The 16,551-nt window shown below is 34.1% G+C and overlaps 1 long non-coding RNA gene across 1 annotated transcript; it reads right to left on the bottom strand.

The window, feature by feature from the left end:
• Positions 1-12,643: 12,643 nt before the first annotated feature.
• On the bottom strand, positions 12,644-16,349 carry LOC145584077 (uncharacterized). Its single transcript, XR_014100330.1, has 3 exons — positions 16,316-16,349; positions 15,392-15,493; positions 12,644-12,921 (listed from the first exon to the last, which is right to left on the bottom strand). It is a non-coding gene; the product is annotated as an uncharacterized LOC145584077 (long non-coding RNA).
• Between the last annotated feature and the right edge of the window lie 202 nt (positions 16,350-16,551).

Below are 16,551 nucleotides of genomic sequence, written 5' to 3'. Positions count from 1 at the left end.
TATCGAAGATTGCTTCTCTTGAAACAATCCTTAGTTGTTTGTGACAACTTTCCACAATCTAGGGAACGCCACCTTGTTGTTTCGATGTTCACTCGTCTCTGAACAAAGAGCTTCTTTTTTATATGTTCACGCGCCTTTGAACAAAGAGCCTCTTTTTGATATGATCTTCTGAATGATGTGTCCACGCGTCTCTGAACGAAGAGCTTGATAATAGGATGCCTACGCGTCTTTGAGCGAAAGAGCTTTTGAATGATATGCCCACGCGTCTCCGAACAAAAAGAGCTTTTGAATGATATGCCCACGCGTCTCTTGAGCAAAAGAGCTTGATGGAAATGTTCACGCGTCTTTTAACAATAGAGCTTTGATAGAAATGTCCACGCGTTTCTGAACAAAAGAGCTTTTGAATAATATGCCCACGCGTCTCCGGAGCAAAGAGCTGTGATGATATGTCCACGCGTCTCTGAACAAAAGAGCTTGAATACTTGAACGTTTGTTACGATAATATTCTGAAGAAAAATTTCCGAAGACTAATGTTTGTCGATTTCTAAAGCTCGCCTGAACTTTGCTTCCGCTGAAACCAGTACGTCGGTGTCTCTGTGATTAGGCGCTTTAAGCTAAGTGAGACGATCTTTCATCAAGTCGATCACTTATTGCAATTGTAATCGAACCGACTACTTAATCATGTCAAATTGCTTATAGGGGCTAACTGGCGTACCAAGGAACCTGAAATTGCTGTATGAGGTCGAAATCACCTTTCTGAGAGGCTTCGAGCTTTGTCGCTGCTGAAATATCTCTGGCGCCAAGAATTGGAGTAGGGTCCTCCCTATTCTGCTGCACCTGTATTTGTTTTTTACTATAGAACTTTGCCAATCTCTTTAATTATCTTAGGGTTGACCTAAGGCTTTAAATTATCTTAGGGTTGACCTAAGGTTTAACATTGCTTGACTCATTGACTTGACACGACTCAAGGTATAAACTTGACTCGATATGATCGACTCGAGGTTGACTCGACTTAAAGTGAAATGACACGCGTGTTAGACTCAAATCAAGGCGATATGACACGACATGACTCAATGTGTACATGACTCGTGTGTCCATTGTGATGTTATCGTGCGACTCGAAAAATGCAAAAAAGCAAAAATTTTCCGTCACTTTTGTGGAGGGTACCGACTTTCTCCCGAAAAAGAAAGACGCGAAAAAAGAATCGAAGTGTTTGAAGGTGAATTTTGAATGAGCTTAGTCAAATGTAATTTGATACTATCTCTCAAGGTGCAAGGATTAATCCATCCTAGACTATCTCAATGGTTGACTCAATAAAAGTATTAGGGTAACTTAGGCACGGAGGCTAAGCACTTCATACTTCGATATGCAATGATGATTGATAAGTGATAAGCGATGTGACAAGGCATGCTTTATGTTAAGATTCCATGAAAAAGGGTTCCTAAGGGGAGTAAATTTGGTCATTTATCTGTGTAGTGTGTGAAAGTGACACTAAAGCTAAGCCACAAGAGCTAAGTGTGTGAAAAAAAAATATTATTTCAAGAAGAGTCAAATGATGGTGACTCTTAGGCTAGGTAAGCTAATGATGTAGGGATCAAGCCCCCAAGTCTAGCTCTAAGTGAATAGGGATGAGCATAGGAGATCCCCTGATATGATCATGATGTAAGTGTGTGAATGTAAATGCATGTTTATTACGACCGCACCTCGATGTGAGGTTGCCTACGTATCCGTTAGGAATCAGGCCGAACGTAGCTCTAGCCGAACCTCGCACAAGTGTATGTATACCTTAAAAAGGTCTTTTAAGGGTTGTAACGCGGTTAGGCTAAAGGCTGAAGAAGAAGGGGATAAAGGCCCAAGACCCTAGATTAGCCCCCAAGGTGTGCAACCTCGCTTTTGAATCTTTATATTTTCATGCTTGAGGTTCTACTCTTTTTTAGCTTTCTTTCCTTGCTTTAGCATTTTATATTTTCATAAGTGTGGGAAATCCCGATCATGCGATCTATCACTCACTTGGCATTCATGTTTCACAGGCACGGTACCGAGCACTCGATACGAGACGCAATCTGAGACGTGTTCATATCGAAGACATTTTCATATCAAAGACGTTGGAACACTTGCCCTTTTGTACACTTTTATTTATTTGTTTTTTGCTATTTGCTATTTTAATCTTTTGAATTTGCTCAAGCTTTCTTTAAAATTGCGTAAGTTGCACACCATTCCATCCCAAGGTTAGGTAGATGTAGGTTGAAAAAAGAAAGGTCTATCGTTAGACGAGGCTCAAAGTGGTTTATGAAGAAAGGATTGTATATTTGAAAGGTGAAAGGAGATATGATGTGGCTACAAAGGGTGCCTTAAGTCATTGGTATACCTTGTGCTTAATTCGACATATATATATTTTTTTTAATGCAATGCGATGCAATGATCATATGTAAGGAAATAAATGCTCATTTTATTAAAAGAAAATAAATAGAGAATCTACAAAAATAATCTAAGGGAAAAGAAAGGTGTTATGCTAGACTTATTGGGGAAAGGACAAAATGAAAAAGAAATAGAAAAAGAGGTCATGAAATCTTGTCGTTGAAGCTCGCTTCTTGTTTTGTGTTGTTTGCTTCATCATCACTCGCTCTTCTTGTAAACTGGAGGTATGGGAAGCTTGTTATTATCAATCAAATGTTGGATATCCTCCTTTAGCTTCCAACAGCTCTCAGTAGCATGACCCCTACCTTGGTGGTACATGCAGTGTTCATTTGGGTTCCAACTAGGAAATCTTTTCTTAAGTGGGGGATCTTGAATAGGTCTAATGGGAGTAATGATTCCCTTGGCATGGAGTCGATCGAAAGCTTCATCGTAGCTAATTCCAATAGGGGTAAATTCCCTTTTCGGTTGCTTTCAATTACTCATAACTAGGATCTCACTAAGGTCGAAAGTACCAACACTATTACTAGAGTAGGTGTTTTCGGAAGAAGAAGGATATTCGTTCTTTTTCCCTTTACAACCACTGTTACTATTGTTACTAATCTTGGCCTTCTTGTCGCGCGGAGGAACATGAAGGAGATTTGTATCAATGAAGTCTTGAACACGATCCTTGAGGGCAAGGCACTTTTCAGTAGTGTGACCGCGACCTCTATGGTATCGAAAATAGGAATTTGGATCCCAATTGGGAAAACGTTTTTCAGATGGAGGGTCTTGACTGGGACCAATGGGGTGGATAAGACCTTGATCGTGAAGACAGTCGAAAGCTTCATTGCAAGTCATTCCTATTGGTGTGTATTCTTCAATGGTCCGTTTTGCTTGTGGCTTAGGAGCATGAGTTCTTCATTAAACTCTTGGCGAGAATTTTGTTCGATGGCCATCACCCGATTTGCTAGTCCTTCTACCACATTCAAGAGCATGGCAACGACATCTTGCAATTTTCGAACGTCCTCTTTTAGACTTGACGAGTCTTCCCTGGTATTATCTAAGAAAAGACTTTCATCCTCCTCAATTATGGCCACTTCATCGAGAGAGGTCATATAAGATGTCTCGATCATGGGCTCTCCTACAGGTGTGATAAGAAGTGATGGATCGAAGGATGCTTGGTCATCTTCGATGGCTAGAATCTCGGAAGTTTCATTGTTATCGATCAGATCTTGAATAGCTTCTTTGAGTTTCCAACACTCCTCAGTGTCGTGACCCTTTCCTTGGTGATATTTGCAGTGCTTATTAGGGTCCCACTTAGGTGGTCTGGCTTTTGGAACTGGATCTTTGATTGGCCCTATGGGCATGACTAGTCCTTTGTGATGTAGCTTCTCGAAAGCCGTTTCATAACTCATACCAAGTGAAGTGAACACCCTTTTTGACCTTTGGATTCGTGGTTTAGAGGCGTTTGTGGCATGTACCTCATTAATGGGAGAGGAAGAAGAAGGATGGTCGCTCTTCTTTCCTCTCGCACTATTATCTTTCAGAAGGTCATCTTTGATGTCAATGCCTATGTTATACACAGCCTTGAAAGTATTCAAATTGTGTTGGTACTTTAAGTGCTTTGAATACTTCCCTTGGAGATTCTTGATAAACATCCTCACATATTCTTTTTCGGTAGGATCCTTGACCATGTTAGCAGAATTTTCCCTCCATTTATTGAAGAAAGACGTGAACCCTTCGTTTTCTTTTTGTTTTAACATCTCAAGTTGTATGTGGTCTGTTTCGTCTTGGATGTTGCACTTGTACCTATCAATGAAAGCGTTTGTTATCGACTCCCAAGAAGAGGTTTTTTCTTTCTCGAGAGAAAAGAACCATTGTTGACAAACGGTTTCGAGAGATAGTGGGAATAGAGAGGGGAAAACCTTCTTATCGATACCCTTAATACTCATTATGGTTTCGAAAGCTCTTAAATGGATGTAAGGGTTATCTGTTACCTTGAATATAGGGATGTCAGTGGCGTTGAACTTATGCGGAAGAAGTTCCTTGTCCAGCGAGACCCCTTGTGAACTCATGCCCTGAAATTTATAGTCGCTAGATAGCTTGCTTAAACTCTCTTGCATGAAGTCCATCTTTTGTTGCTTCACGGGATCATTGATCTTGAGTGTGAGTAGCTTTAGTGTCTCAGTCATGTTAGTCAATTGACTCCTAAGTTCATTAACTTCCTCTTGAGTTGCCATTATCTTCTTAGCCTTCCTCTTTTGACGAATCGGTTTATCAAAAAGTGAGACTTGAATAAAGAGGTTGTCCTTAATTAATCGCCCTTCTCTCCTCGACCAAGTACTGTGGGAAAGGAATTTGGGGATACTTATTGTTAATTATTTGACTCAAGATTTATTCAACATGCAATGGATGGAGGAAGTGAAGAAAGATTGGAATAGAATGTGAAAGAAGATTTAGATGGAGGGATAAGAAGAATTAGGAATAGAGTGTACCCCCAACTCAAATGACGGAAAAGACCGACTCATGCATGAACCTAAGACATGGCCATGGTGACATGTGTACTCAAAGTGTGTTCTAAGACTAGTGAGTGTAGATGGTACGTTAAGACTCGTGTCATGACCATGTGGATAGACTATGTGACTAGACTCAAGCAAAGACTAAGTTAAGACTTCACGTATATGCATTAAACTGGACAGACTGTAGTAATTTAGTCATAACTTTTTATCTGTGACTCTGATTTAGATGAAACCAACGCCAAATTAAATATAAAACTCGGGGCTACAGATCCATAGGTTGTAAGACTCGTAGTTCTTTCTAGAACTCTAGCTATGACCAAAACAAGTTGACGCTTGTGCAGCGGGAATAAAAATCCGAGTTGACTTAAAGGAACTATGACTCGATTTTAGGTATATTTATTAGCTCAAATTAATTAATTAATTAATTAAACAAAGTCCTTTAGTCACTAATCATTTTATTTAGTCTTAACACAAGTCAAACAAACGGTTAAGAAAAATCACATAGAGTATGCACAATTAGTCAAGTAGGCACAATATGATGCAATGAGTTCGCAACCTAACCATGGCTCTAGTTCTCTAAAGTTCGGGATATGGTTTAGTCAATAGAGGGTCCATGGTTAATTGTCCGAATGCACCGCGCGGAAGCCTAACCGTGAAGGGTTGGTGCGAGTGGATGGGACACCGCGAGTTTAGAAAAAACTCGCTTCCATGGTTTGGTGAATTCAACATTCTCGGATGTACCCTTTGTTGCACGGAGCGTTCAATCGGATAGATGGAGCATGAATTCCCAGAGGGTTATATCCATATGTAGAACACATATGGGTTTGAGAAAAATGAGAAAAAAATTCAATCAGGAAGTAGGATCAAGCAAACAATATGAAAAACTGGTCGAAATTAGAACGCATATTTCTGGCTCGGTATTGGGGAAAATTGGCGCCAGCAATCAGAGACTGGCGCTAGGATTTAGTTGTAGCGCCTGGCGCCAATGCTCGCGTCTGGCGCTACAGTTAAATGCCTGGCGACAATGCTCTGGTCATTGGCTCTACTTCCCACATGCCTCAGCAGCTTTCTGTGCTCGATAAAATTTTCCGGTTTCGCGCGGTGTTATTTCGGTCCTATTTGTGAAAGATATTTCTCAAATTTCATACGTGTAAAATCCTATGTTTTTAACTCATTACGGATGGTCTTTTCAATGAGATCTTTCTTATGCATATGACAATAATGTTAATCAAAATTACGCACATGAAATACTTAGAACGTTTCGAGTCTCATCCACTCATTCTAAATCATTGCCGAAACAAATTCAGGAATTAAAATAGAAATCCTCCCCAGTGGAATCGCCAAAAACTGTAGGGAATAAATTTCAAGCGTTAACCCCTAGCTTGAACCCCACTGTGATCAAACACTAAAGTACGGTGGCGTCCAAAAGGGAAGAAAATAGAGCAAAAGAGTCGCCAACAAGTTTTAGGAACTTGTAAACCGTTCATAGGATGAAGGTTACACCCCTTAACGATCCAAGAGATCGTAAACTCCATAAGGTCTAGAACCAAATAAGGGTTCGGGGATGAAGGTACAAATCCAAACTAAAAGAGATTGAACCTACCCTAATAATAGGCCTCTACTTTATTCTGATCGTATTCATGTGCGCTTTTTAATTAACATGCAATCAATAAGTTTAACCCTAAACCTGTTTATCTATGTTGGTTGAATATTAATGCACAAATAAATCTATTATTGGCGATCACTTGAATTATAATCATATTAACCCTAACAAGATTATTAAATTATCTTATTAAGCGTGATTACAAGTATCAAATTCCTTCAAACATGCATAAAAGACGTGATCAAGCAATAAAAATAAATAATGTATCAAGCAACATAATAAATAATCATAATCAATCATTATAATAGTCATAATAATAATCATAAAAAAAATAATCATCATCAAAATAATAATAATAATAATAATAATAATAATATTCATAATCATCATAAATCATAACAATTATAATCATAATCATGTTCATGTTAATATTAAAGCATAATAATAATAGTAAGATCCTAGGCATGATACTAACAAGATTAATAATAAATCCTAGCATGTCACTAAGCAATAAAAATCAAATCTTTAACCCTAACATGATACCAACAATCATAAATATTAGGAAGAACATAAAAAGCATTGTAACAATCATATTTAATATTAAAAATACCCTAAACATGATACTAGGAATATCATAATAACAATATAAACATGATCTCTACATCATAACACCAATAAAAACCATTAAAGCACTTACTTTTATGCCTCGTACCTCTTTCTAATAACAAAATACACACGTTAGTAACTTTAAGGAAAATAATAATCAAAACAATCAAATTAAATAATTGAAAGAGAGATTTGGGACCAAACCCTAAAAAATTAAACCTTTCACGTCTAGGGCGAAGTTATGGCTAGGTGTATCTAGATCTAATGAATGCGGAATTTTGTATGTAAAAAGCTAGTTTAGAAAAAGAGAGAGAGAGAGTAATCAAGGAAATCTTGATGAGAATTCATGAATCGAAAATAGAGAGAATTGGTTAAAACTGGTTGCAGGTGATTATGGATGATTATTGATGAAAACTGGTTGTAGGTGAACGAAAACGGAGTTTTTACGACGTTATTTATAGAGAAAATCAGCCAAAAAGATAAAATTATTAAAACAGAGTCTGGCGCCAGGCGCTACAGCTGGCGTTTGGCGCTGATGTGGAAAACTACGCGTTTTCTTAAAATCAGATAAAAATTACCGTACAGGAAGATAAAATCGTATTTCCCTCAAAAATGCTCTTTGATTTTAATTAAAACTCTGAAAAGTCAACAAAAGTCAATTTATCAATGCTAATTGAATTAGGAACGAAAAGAACCTTATAGAAGAATCTAGAAGACTAAAACCATTCCTAATTGCATTAGGAATGATAAATCATATTAGGCCCTCCCCTAGATCATTGGGCCGCACATAAGGCTCAAACCGGGCCATAACTTCCTCAATATTCATCGGAATTGGGCTTATAATATATCGTTGGAAGGCTCTTGTTAAGCCCTATCCAACTACACCACTATTGGACCCATATCATGGACCAATCAAACTGGATTGGTTTTTTTTTCTTAAAATAAGTTTTCAAAAACAGAGAGAAGAGAAAAGAAATTAAAACAATCTGCAACACTAAACTTTCCACACTTTCACTTCATTCGATTATGATTCGACGTGAAAGGTACTCATCAATGGGATTGTTTTTGGGGAGACACAAATGGGTGTCTACAATTATTAATTTTGGTTACTATAATTTGAATTTTTGTTTTACAATTATAATTTGAATATTAGTCCTTCTACAAATGAACATAAAGACCATCTAAAACGAACATTAACGATACATTAAATGTACCAGACACCGAATAATAGTTTTAATTAATTTATGTTATAATTATGGAAAATTCTTATAACATAAATCAATTATTATTATAAAAATCACTTCCATTAAAAACTATGAGGAATTACAAAGTCTAATTAAAATTTGTAACAAAGTATTAGGTTTGTGAAGAATTCTAATCATTATTTATTAAAATGTGAATGACCATATAGTAATATATAAATGAACAATTACATAAATGAAAATGAACATTCATATTAAAAAAATTCTGCTACGAACTAAATTTACATTTTTATAATCCTACAAAATAGATTAAATTGTCCATTATATTACAGTTTTGCACTCTATTTTTAATTATTTTGTCTAGAAATTTCAATTTATAAGCTAATAACACACCACAAGTTAAATCAACTTAAACGGAGTATATATACCAAACATCATTTTACTATAATCATAAGAAATCATTATTATGATTGTAGGCGTCGTTCGAAGTGCGCCTACGTTAAAGCATGTGTGAATATGCTTGGCACTCATAGGAAGTGGGAATTGACATTACGATTAGGGACAAGGAAAGTAGGGAGCCGCCAACAAGTTTTTAAGGAATTTGTAAACCGTTCACGGATCATAAAAGGCAACCACGAGAAAGGGACAACGATAGGCAAAAACGATTGACCCGTGAAGGTTACACCCCATTCATAATCCATGAGATTACTAACTCCAAATGGTTCGGAACCACGAAAGGAGGATCAGGGATGATGGTACGAAGTGATTCATGAAGTCACATTCGCCCGTATTGGCCTCTACTCAATTCTTATAGTGAAAAGTGATTCTTGCGATCTCAAAGTCATGCAAACAAAGTTTCAATTTGCTCCAAACTACTATTACGCTAAATTGGTTTAATATTAATGCAACATATAATTCTAAAATATCGTGATCACTTTAATTAACAATAAGATTAAAAAGGAACCTAAGCTGGTTATCCAAATTTTCTTATTAGGCGTGATTTTCAATTACATATTCCCTTTAAACATGTAAAATGGTGATCATAACAATAATAATAGAATAAAGATTAATATTGAAAGCAATTTAACAAATAGCGTTAGTCAAATCAAATAATAATAATAACCCTAATCATGATACTAGTTATATAAAATAATAAGAGCAATTAAATTAATTAATTACTCACATTCCGCGCGTTCCTTTAAATTGCTACATCATGAATAAACTGTTAGTAACTTCAATTAAAATATAAATCAAATTAAAAAATTAAATTAAATAAAAAGTAGAGTTGATTTAGTCAAAGCCCTCAGTCAATTATACCTTTCACGCCTTGGTTTAAGTATAGAACTTTGGGTATTATATGGACTCCTTGGAGTGCTTAAAAGAAGGAATAATGAGAGAATGGGGAGGCTAGTGTTTAGGCTAAAGAGGGAGAAGAGAATGATTTGATTATCAAGCTTGTTTATGATTGAAAAAGGGGAGATATGACCTCTATTTATAAGGAAAAAGAAGGGTCGAAGAATTAAGATAAGATCCGAATTAAATCGGAATAAAAATCGATAGACTGCAGTTTTTGCGGCTTTTGTTTTTATCATATCTTTTAATCCAGAAATCAAAATAAGATGAATAAGATATCGTTAGAAAGCTCTTGAAGTCTACTTTCTAAAAAAATTAGAATCAGATTAAAATATTTTGTAGAACAAAATATATGGCCAAAATAGTGAGACGGTGTCAGTTTTGGATAGAGTTTGACATTTTATTCATATCTTTTCCGTTATACCTCGGAATTGATATTATAATATATCATTGGAAAGATAATTTCAAGGGCTATCCAACCATATAAAATTTGGATAAAAAATATGGGGCATGAAAATAATATCTGTCTATCTTTGAACGTCTCTCAATTCGAATAGAAATAGGATTTTCAAAAAAGGAGTTTTATTCAATTTCAAACTTTTTAATCTTATCTTTTCAAAAAGGATAATTAAGATATTTTAGAAACTTATAGAAGTTTCTAATTAATCCTACTTGGTTTAAGATTAGAATTAAATCATTTGGACCCCCCACATGATCATTGGGTGGTAGGTAAGGTGGGCTTAGGTTCGGTTTGGGCTCATTTTAATATTTTGGCCATAACTTATTCGTTATAACTCGGATTTGGGCTTATAATATATCGTTGGAAATCTCTTTTAAAGCCCCCCATCCAATTATTTAATCATTTGACCCAGATTATGGACCAAAATAAACTGGATTAAACATTTTTTATAAAAAGGACACGAAATGAATTATTTTGGGTTTAAAGGCATGAAAAGAGGAAAACAAGTTATGGTTTGGGAAAATGGGATAGGATTTGGGTTGGTTTTATGAAATGGAAATATGGATTTAAGCACTCCAAGATTAAATACTCAACCCGACCAATAATGGCGGTGAAAGGTTGTTCATCATCGAGTTTGGTTTTGGGGAGACATTTTTAGGTGCCTACAATGATTAAAAAAAAAATTATTAGAAATCATGAACTGCTGCTACAAAATTTAATATTATTGAAGAATAAGAAAAATAAAAAGTTAGGTTTTGAACCTTTTTTTCGAAAAATTAACAAAATTATTAACTTCCAATTTGATTATTGGTTGTTCTTTTATAGAAATTTTCTTCGATTTCTTAATTTTGTCTCTTAAATATAATAATTTAGTAGAGATATAAGAGCATTTTGATTTATATTTTTAGAAAAATTTGGAAAAACTTTGGTACGTAGTTTGGAAAAGAGAAAATTGAAAGAGAAAGTGGTAAAAATACGAGGAGAGAGAAAGTAGTAAAATTATAAGCAAAGCGAAATTTTATATATTGGTAAAATTGAAAAGGAATCTAATTTATAAGAAGAGAGAGAAAATATGAAAAAGTGATTTTTATTGTTAAAGACTTTTGTATAGTACACTTGGTATCTATTCTATAAATATACTAAAATAACAAACGCTGAAATCATCACTTTTTAAAATTGTACACTTGTCAAGCTGTTGTTAAAAAATTTTCCTGCCTAAATCAATTGCTGACATCACATTTTTATTTATTGTTTTTTACCTTAAATTATTACAATATTTTTTTTGAAGACAATTATTATTATTATTATTATTATTATTATTATTATTATTATTATTATTATTATTATTATTATTATGATTATTATTATTATTATTATTATTATTATTATTATTATTATTATTATTATTATCTCAAAAACAAAATCATACAACCTACAATAAATTAGTGGGAAGCCGAGATACAATCTGGGCCCCCACTCCTCTAGCTATAGCAAATCCTACCCTAGTGAAGATATGAGCTGCAGCACGAGCCCCAATGTCTTGCGTCGACGAGAACCTCTGAATCCGCTTCAGTAACGCAACAGCCTCCTTCTCTAATTCCCCAAGCGAAGAAAAGGAGAAGGGAATGAAACCATAACCAATCACCTGACATCGAGCTTCATACTTAACCCGCTTCCGATGAGCAGCATCAGTCACAACGCGCCCAGGAATAAAGTCAGATAGCCCCGACTGTGTCAAAGGAGAAGACCCTGTCAAATCAACACAGACATCGCGACCACGATCCCATGAATAAAGTAACACATCCGCAGGTCTGAGGGCCTCGTCGTTCCCTCCAGCCAACCCAATGTCAACCTCCTTTCTCGCCGAAATCCCAGAACGATAGCAAACATCAACAAGGGTATCCCGAACGACATTATGCCGATGTTTAATACCCACAATACCAGCACAAGACACCGCGTGATCACCGAAAATATCTCCAGCAAAAACCCTCGAACAAGCAGAGCACGACGTCGAGACAGAGAATAAAGGAACACCCAACCGATAGGACAACACACATCGATAAGTCTTAGCGTTCATCGTCTGACCCAACCCCGAAATAGGAACCGCCCGAAGCCAAGCTGAGGTATGATCACCCTGCTGTGATTTCCATAATGCTGATTGTCGAGGAGTTAAAGAATAAGCAGATTCTTATTATTATTATTATGATTATTATTATTATTATTATTATTATTATTATTATTATTATTATTATTATTATTATTATTATTATTATTATTATAATTATTATTATTATTATTATTATTATTATTATTATTATTATTATTATTATTATTATTATTATTATTATCAGGGTCGTAGCATTGATTTTGGGGGCTCTGCTCCAAATCGAAAAAGGGGCCCTTAATAATGTTAAAAGTTATACATTTTTTTTAATCTATAATTTTGGCAATGCACAATTTCCTATATATACATTGCAAAATAAAAAAGCTTTCATATAAAATTAAATTCGGATATTTTATTTATGTTGATAATAGTAACTAAATACAACTCAAGGCTCATATCAACTTAAGCTATATTAACTTCTATTTATTTGAAAAGTGATATTCTTCTAACGCTCTTTGAGGCAAAATCATCAATCAAGTCTTCATATTCCACTTTCTCTAGAAGATCATTCTCAATTGCTATCATCGCCAATCCATTAAGTCTTTCTTGTAGCATCGTAGAATGAAGATATGACTTCAATAGCTTTAACTTTGAAAAACTCCTTTCTGCAGTTGCAACTGTCATAGGAATAGTCAACAAAATCCTATATGCAATAGTAGCATTAGGAAAACAACCCACATCATTCAAAAATACAAAATATCAAAAGGTCCTTTTATGTCATTGTGCAAAATTTCTTTAAGCAACTTCAACTCCACAAATAATTCTTTCCCATCAATATCTGATTTTTCATTAGACATAAGTGCATTTTCAAAATTCAAACAAGAGGATTTCAAACTTAAATCATCCAATGACTTCATCCTTTGAGGAGTGAATAAGAAACCAAAAATATTTTCATATTCCTCAAATTGCTCAAATCTTTTATAAAGAGAACTAATAGCTTGATCAACAATATAAAGAAAGTAATCAACTCTAAATGATTCTTCTGGAGATAGAGGAGCATTTGATGAAGTGCTTGGATTCTCATCAAAATGTTTTTTTCTTTTAATTTTACGCTTTTGGGGAAATATAGGATCAATATCCATTTCAATAGCAATGTCCTTAGCCTTACTCAAAGCATCATAAAAACCAGTTTCTCTATACCCCTCAAAAAAAGAAATCAACCCTCTTATTTTTTTAATAGCCACATCAATAAGCATATCCTTTGATTGTAATAGCTTGCTTACTAAATTAATTGCAAATAATATTTCATACCAAATTACTATTGCAATTAAAAACTCAAAATCATCAAGCTCATTATTTGCTAAGGATTTAGCTTCACTCTTTATATTGTAATCCTTATCATTGCTATCGGCTACTTGAAGTAAAGCTTCTCGTAAATCTGACATTTGAAATCTAATAGCCTTAACACTTTCAACACAACTTTCCCAACGAGTAGATGACAAAGACTTAACAGTTAGTCCTTTTATATTGTCTTTCAAGATTTTCCATCTCTTAATAGAAGCTGTAAAAATTGTATATATACGTTGGATGACTCCAAAAAAGTCTCTAGCTTTACTACATGTGTTAGCCATATCACATAATGTCAAGTTTAAACTATGACAACCACAAGGAGTATAAAAAGCATTAGAATTTAAATTCAAAAATTTCTTTTGAACTCCTTGATGTTTTCCTTTCATATTAGATCCATTATCATAGCCTTGTCCTCGCACATCCATTATATAAAGATCAAGATTTTTCAATTCATTCTGTAAAACATCAAAAAGCCCTTGGCCAGTTGTATCATTTACATTGAAAAATCCTAAGAAATATTCCTCAATGCAAACATTACAATTAGAGACATTCACATATCTTAATATCAATGACATTTGCTCTTGATGGCTAACATCGGGAGTACAATCAAGAATTGCCGAGAAATATTTTGCTTGCTTTATCTTTCTAATGATTTCATTTTTTATTGCAGAACCAAGCAAAAGTATTAACTCGTTTTGAATTGTATGACCTAAATAATGAAAGTGAATATCATTATTAGTTATACGGTTGACATGTTCTTGAATGATTGGGTCAAACTCGGTCAAGATTTCAATCAAGACCAAAAAATTACCATTACTTTTTTGGTATAGTTTCCCATTTGAACCACGAAAGGCTAGATTATGTTTGGCAAGAAATTTGACAATTGAAATAATTCTTTGCATTACTTTCTTCCAATGGTCTTTTTCTTTTTCAATTAGCAATTGAGTCGTCTTATCAATAGTTTGATTCTTTTGAAACCTAAGACGCAACTCATACCAAGTAGTCATATTCTTAACATGATCTATGCTTGTCTCATGCTCTTTAAGTCTAAAGCCTACATGCCCCCAATCTGAAAATCCTTCATTTGTCAATTGTCCTCTTCCCATCCCTTTTTTAAATATTTTACAGCAAAAACAATAGACTCTATCAAGCTCTTTGGAATAAACAAGCCAATCCCTATCACATTTCTCACCGTTTGATAAAACTCTAGTATACAAATTAGCCGTAAATCGTCTTGAAGATTTATCTTAGGACCTTTCACAATAGAATTATCTCTTTTAGGACCATTTTTCACTAATAAATCAATCATTTTAGAATCAAGACCATCCCAAATTCTAAGATCATATATATTAGGCACATAACTAGTTTCACGGTGATCAACATTATCATTATCAGAAGGCATATCATCAATATTTTCAGCATTATTATCATTCTCAATAGGCACATCGTCAACATTGCAATTAACACTAGGCACATCATCAAAAGTATTATCCACATCATCAACATTCTCCGCAATAGGCATATCACTAACAAGATCAACATTAACATTATTAATATCATCAACATCAACATTATTATTCTCAATAGGGACATCATCAACAGGCTCAACAAGAGGAACTTGAGGTTCTTTTATAACGAATTTATCAAGAGAACCTTTTTGAGAATTAATTAACACTCTAATTTTCTCTTTTTGTTACGCTTTTGAGACCCAGATTCATACTTTCTAGGAGGCATAATCTCAAAATCTCAAAAAAAAAAAAAAAAAATTACAGTAACATATAAATGGATTGAAAAAACCTGGAAAGCAGAAGCTTTATTTCAATCAATTGGACGAATTGGCGAATTACTCCATAACGTTGATTCTCAATCTTTGTTCAAAAGAATACGACCAATTTGGACCTTCAAAAAATAAACTTGTTACATACAAAACTAGTCTCCCATCTACTGTATATCAATCAAATCTGCTTACCTTAATAGCAATAGACTAGAATTTTATTTGATTTCAATATCCTCTCCGTTGGATGTGTAACCATAATCAAGGTTTGGACTTTGGAGAGTGATATTTTCTTTATTCGATTTCAATATCCTCTCCGTTGTCAAAGAATTGTGTCTAAAAGATTGTACTCGAGTACTCGACTGTCAAATATTTTTAAAGTAAAGTGATAAGGCTATTGCTATTAAGGTATATATGAGAAATTGAGAACATTATAATTTCTAGAATTTCCACTTTTCCAGATATTATTAGCCAAAATCAAAAATTAATGTCTCTGTTGCAACACATCGTTATCAATGCTTATCATATTAAATGTTTTCCTTCAAGGTTCATACACTTCAAAAATTATCATATTAGATGTTTTCCTTCAAGGTTCATACACTTCAACACATCGTTATCATATTATTAGCCAAAATAAAAAATTAATGTCTCTGTTATTCCTGTTAATGTCTCTATTAATGTCTCTGTTGCAACACTTCAAGGTTCATACACGAGCAGGGCCGAAATTTTTTTAAAAAAAATGAAATAAATATTGCTTCAATTCATCAATTGAAATTATCAAACCCAGAATTAATTAAAAACAAAAATAAAAAATTTACCAGAAGACACAGACACGAAGCATTCAAACTTCAAAGCAGGGCCGAAAAATTAAAAAAAATGAAATAAAAATTTCTTCAATTGAAATTATCAAACCCAGAAATAATTAAAAACAAAAATAAAAATTTTACCTAAAATCGATTGCTTCAATTGCTTCAATTCGTTCCCCTCAAAAAGAAAATAAAAATTTGCTTTAACCCTTCAATTCGTTTTTGATTTTGTATAAAGTATAATTGTATCAATTGGGAATAGATAGATGAAGATGATTAAATGGAAGATAACCCATATATATGGGAAAATAATTACCGTTTGATAACAAGAAATTCGGAAGATTGAAATTGATTTCTTGACTGAGTTTATTTTTTTT

The sequence above is a fragment of the Chenopodium album genome, chromosome 2, assembly GCF_948465745.1.
Source record: "Chenopodium album chromosome 2, dcCheAlbu1.1, whole genome shotgun sequence".
NCBI lineage: Eukaryota > Viridiplantae > Streptophyta > Magnoliopsida > Caryophyllales > Amaranthaceae > Chenopodium > Chenopodium album.
Note: the sequence above shows the minus strand (reverse complement) of the source record. Positions and strands in the feature narration are given on the sequence as shown.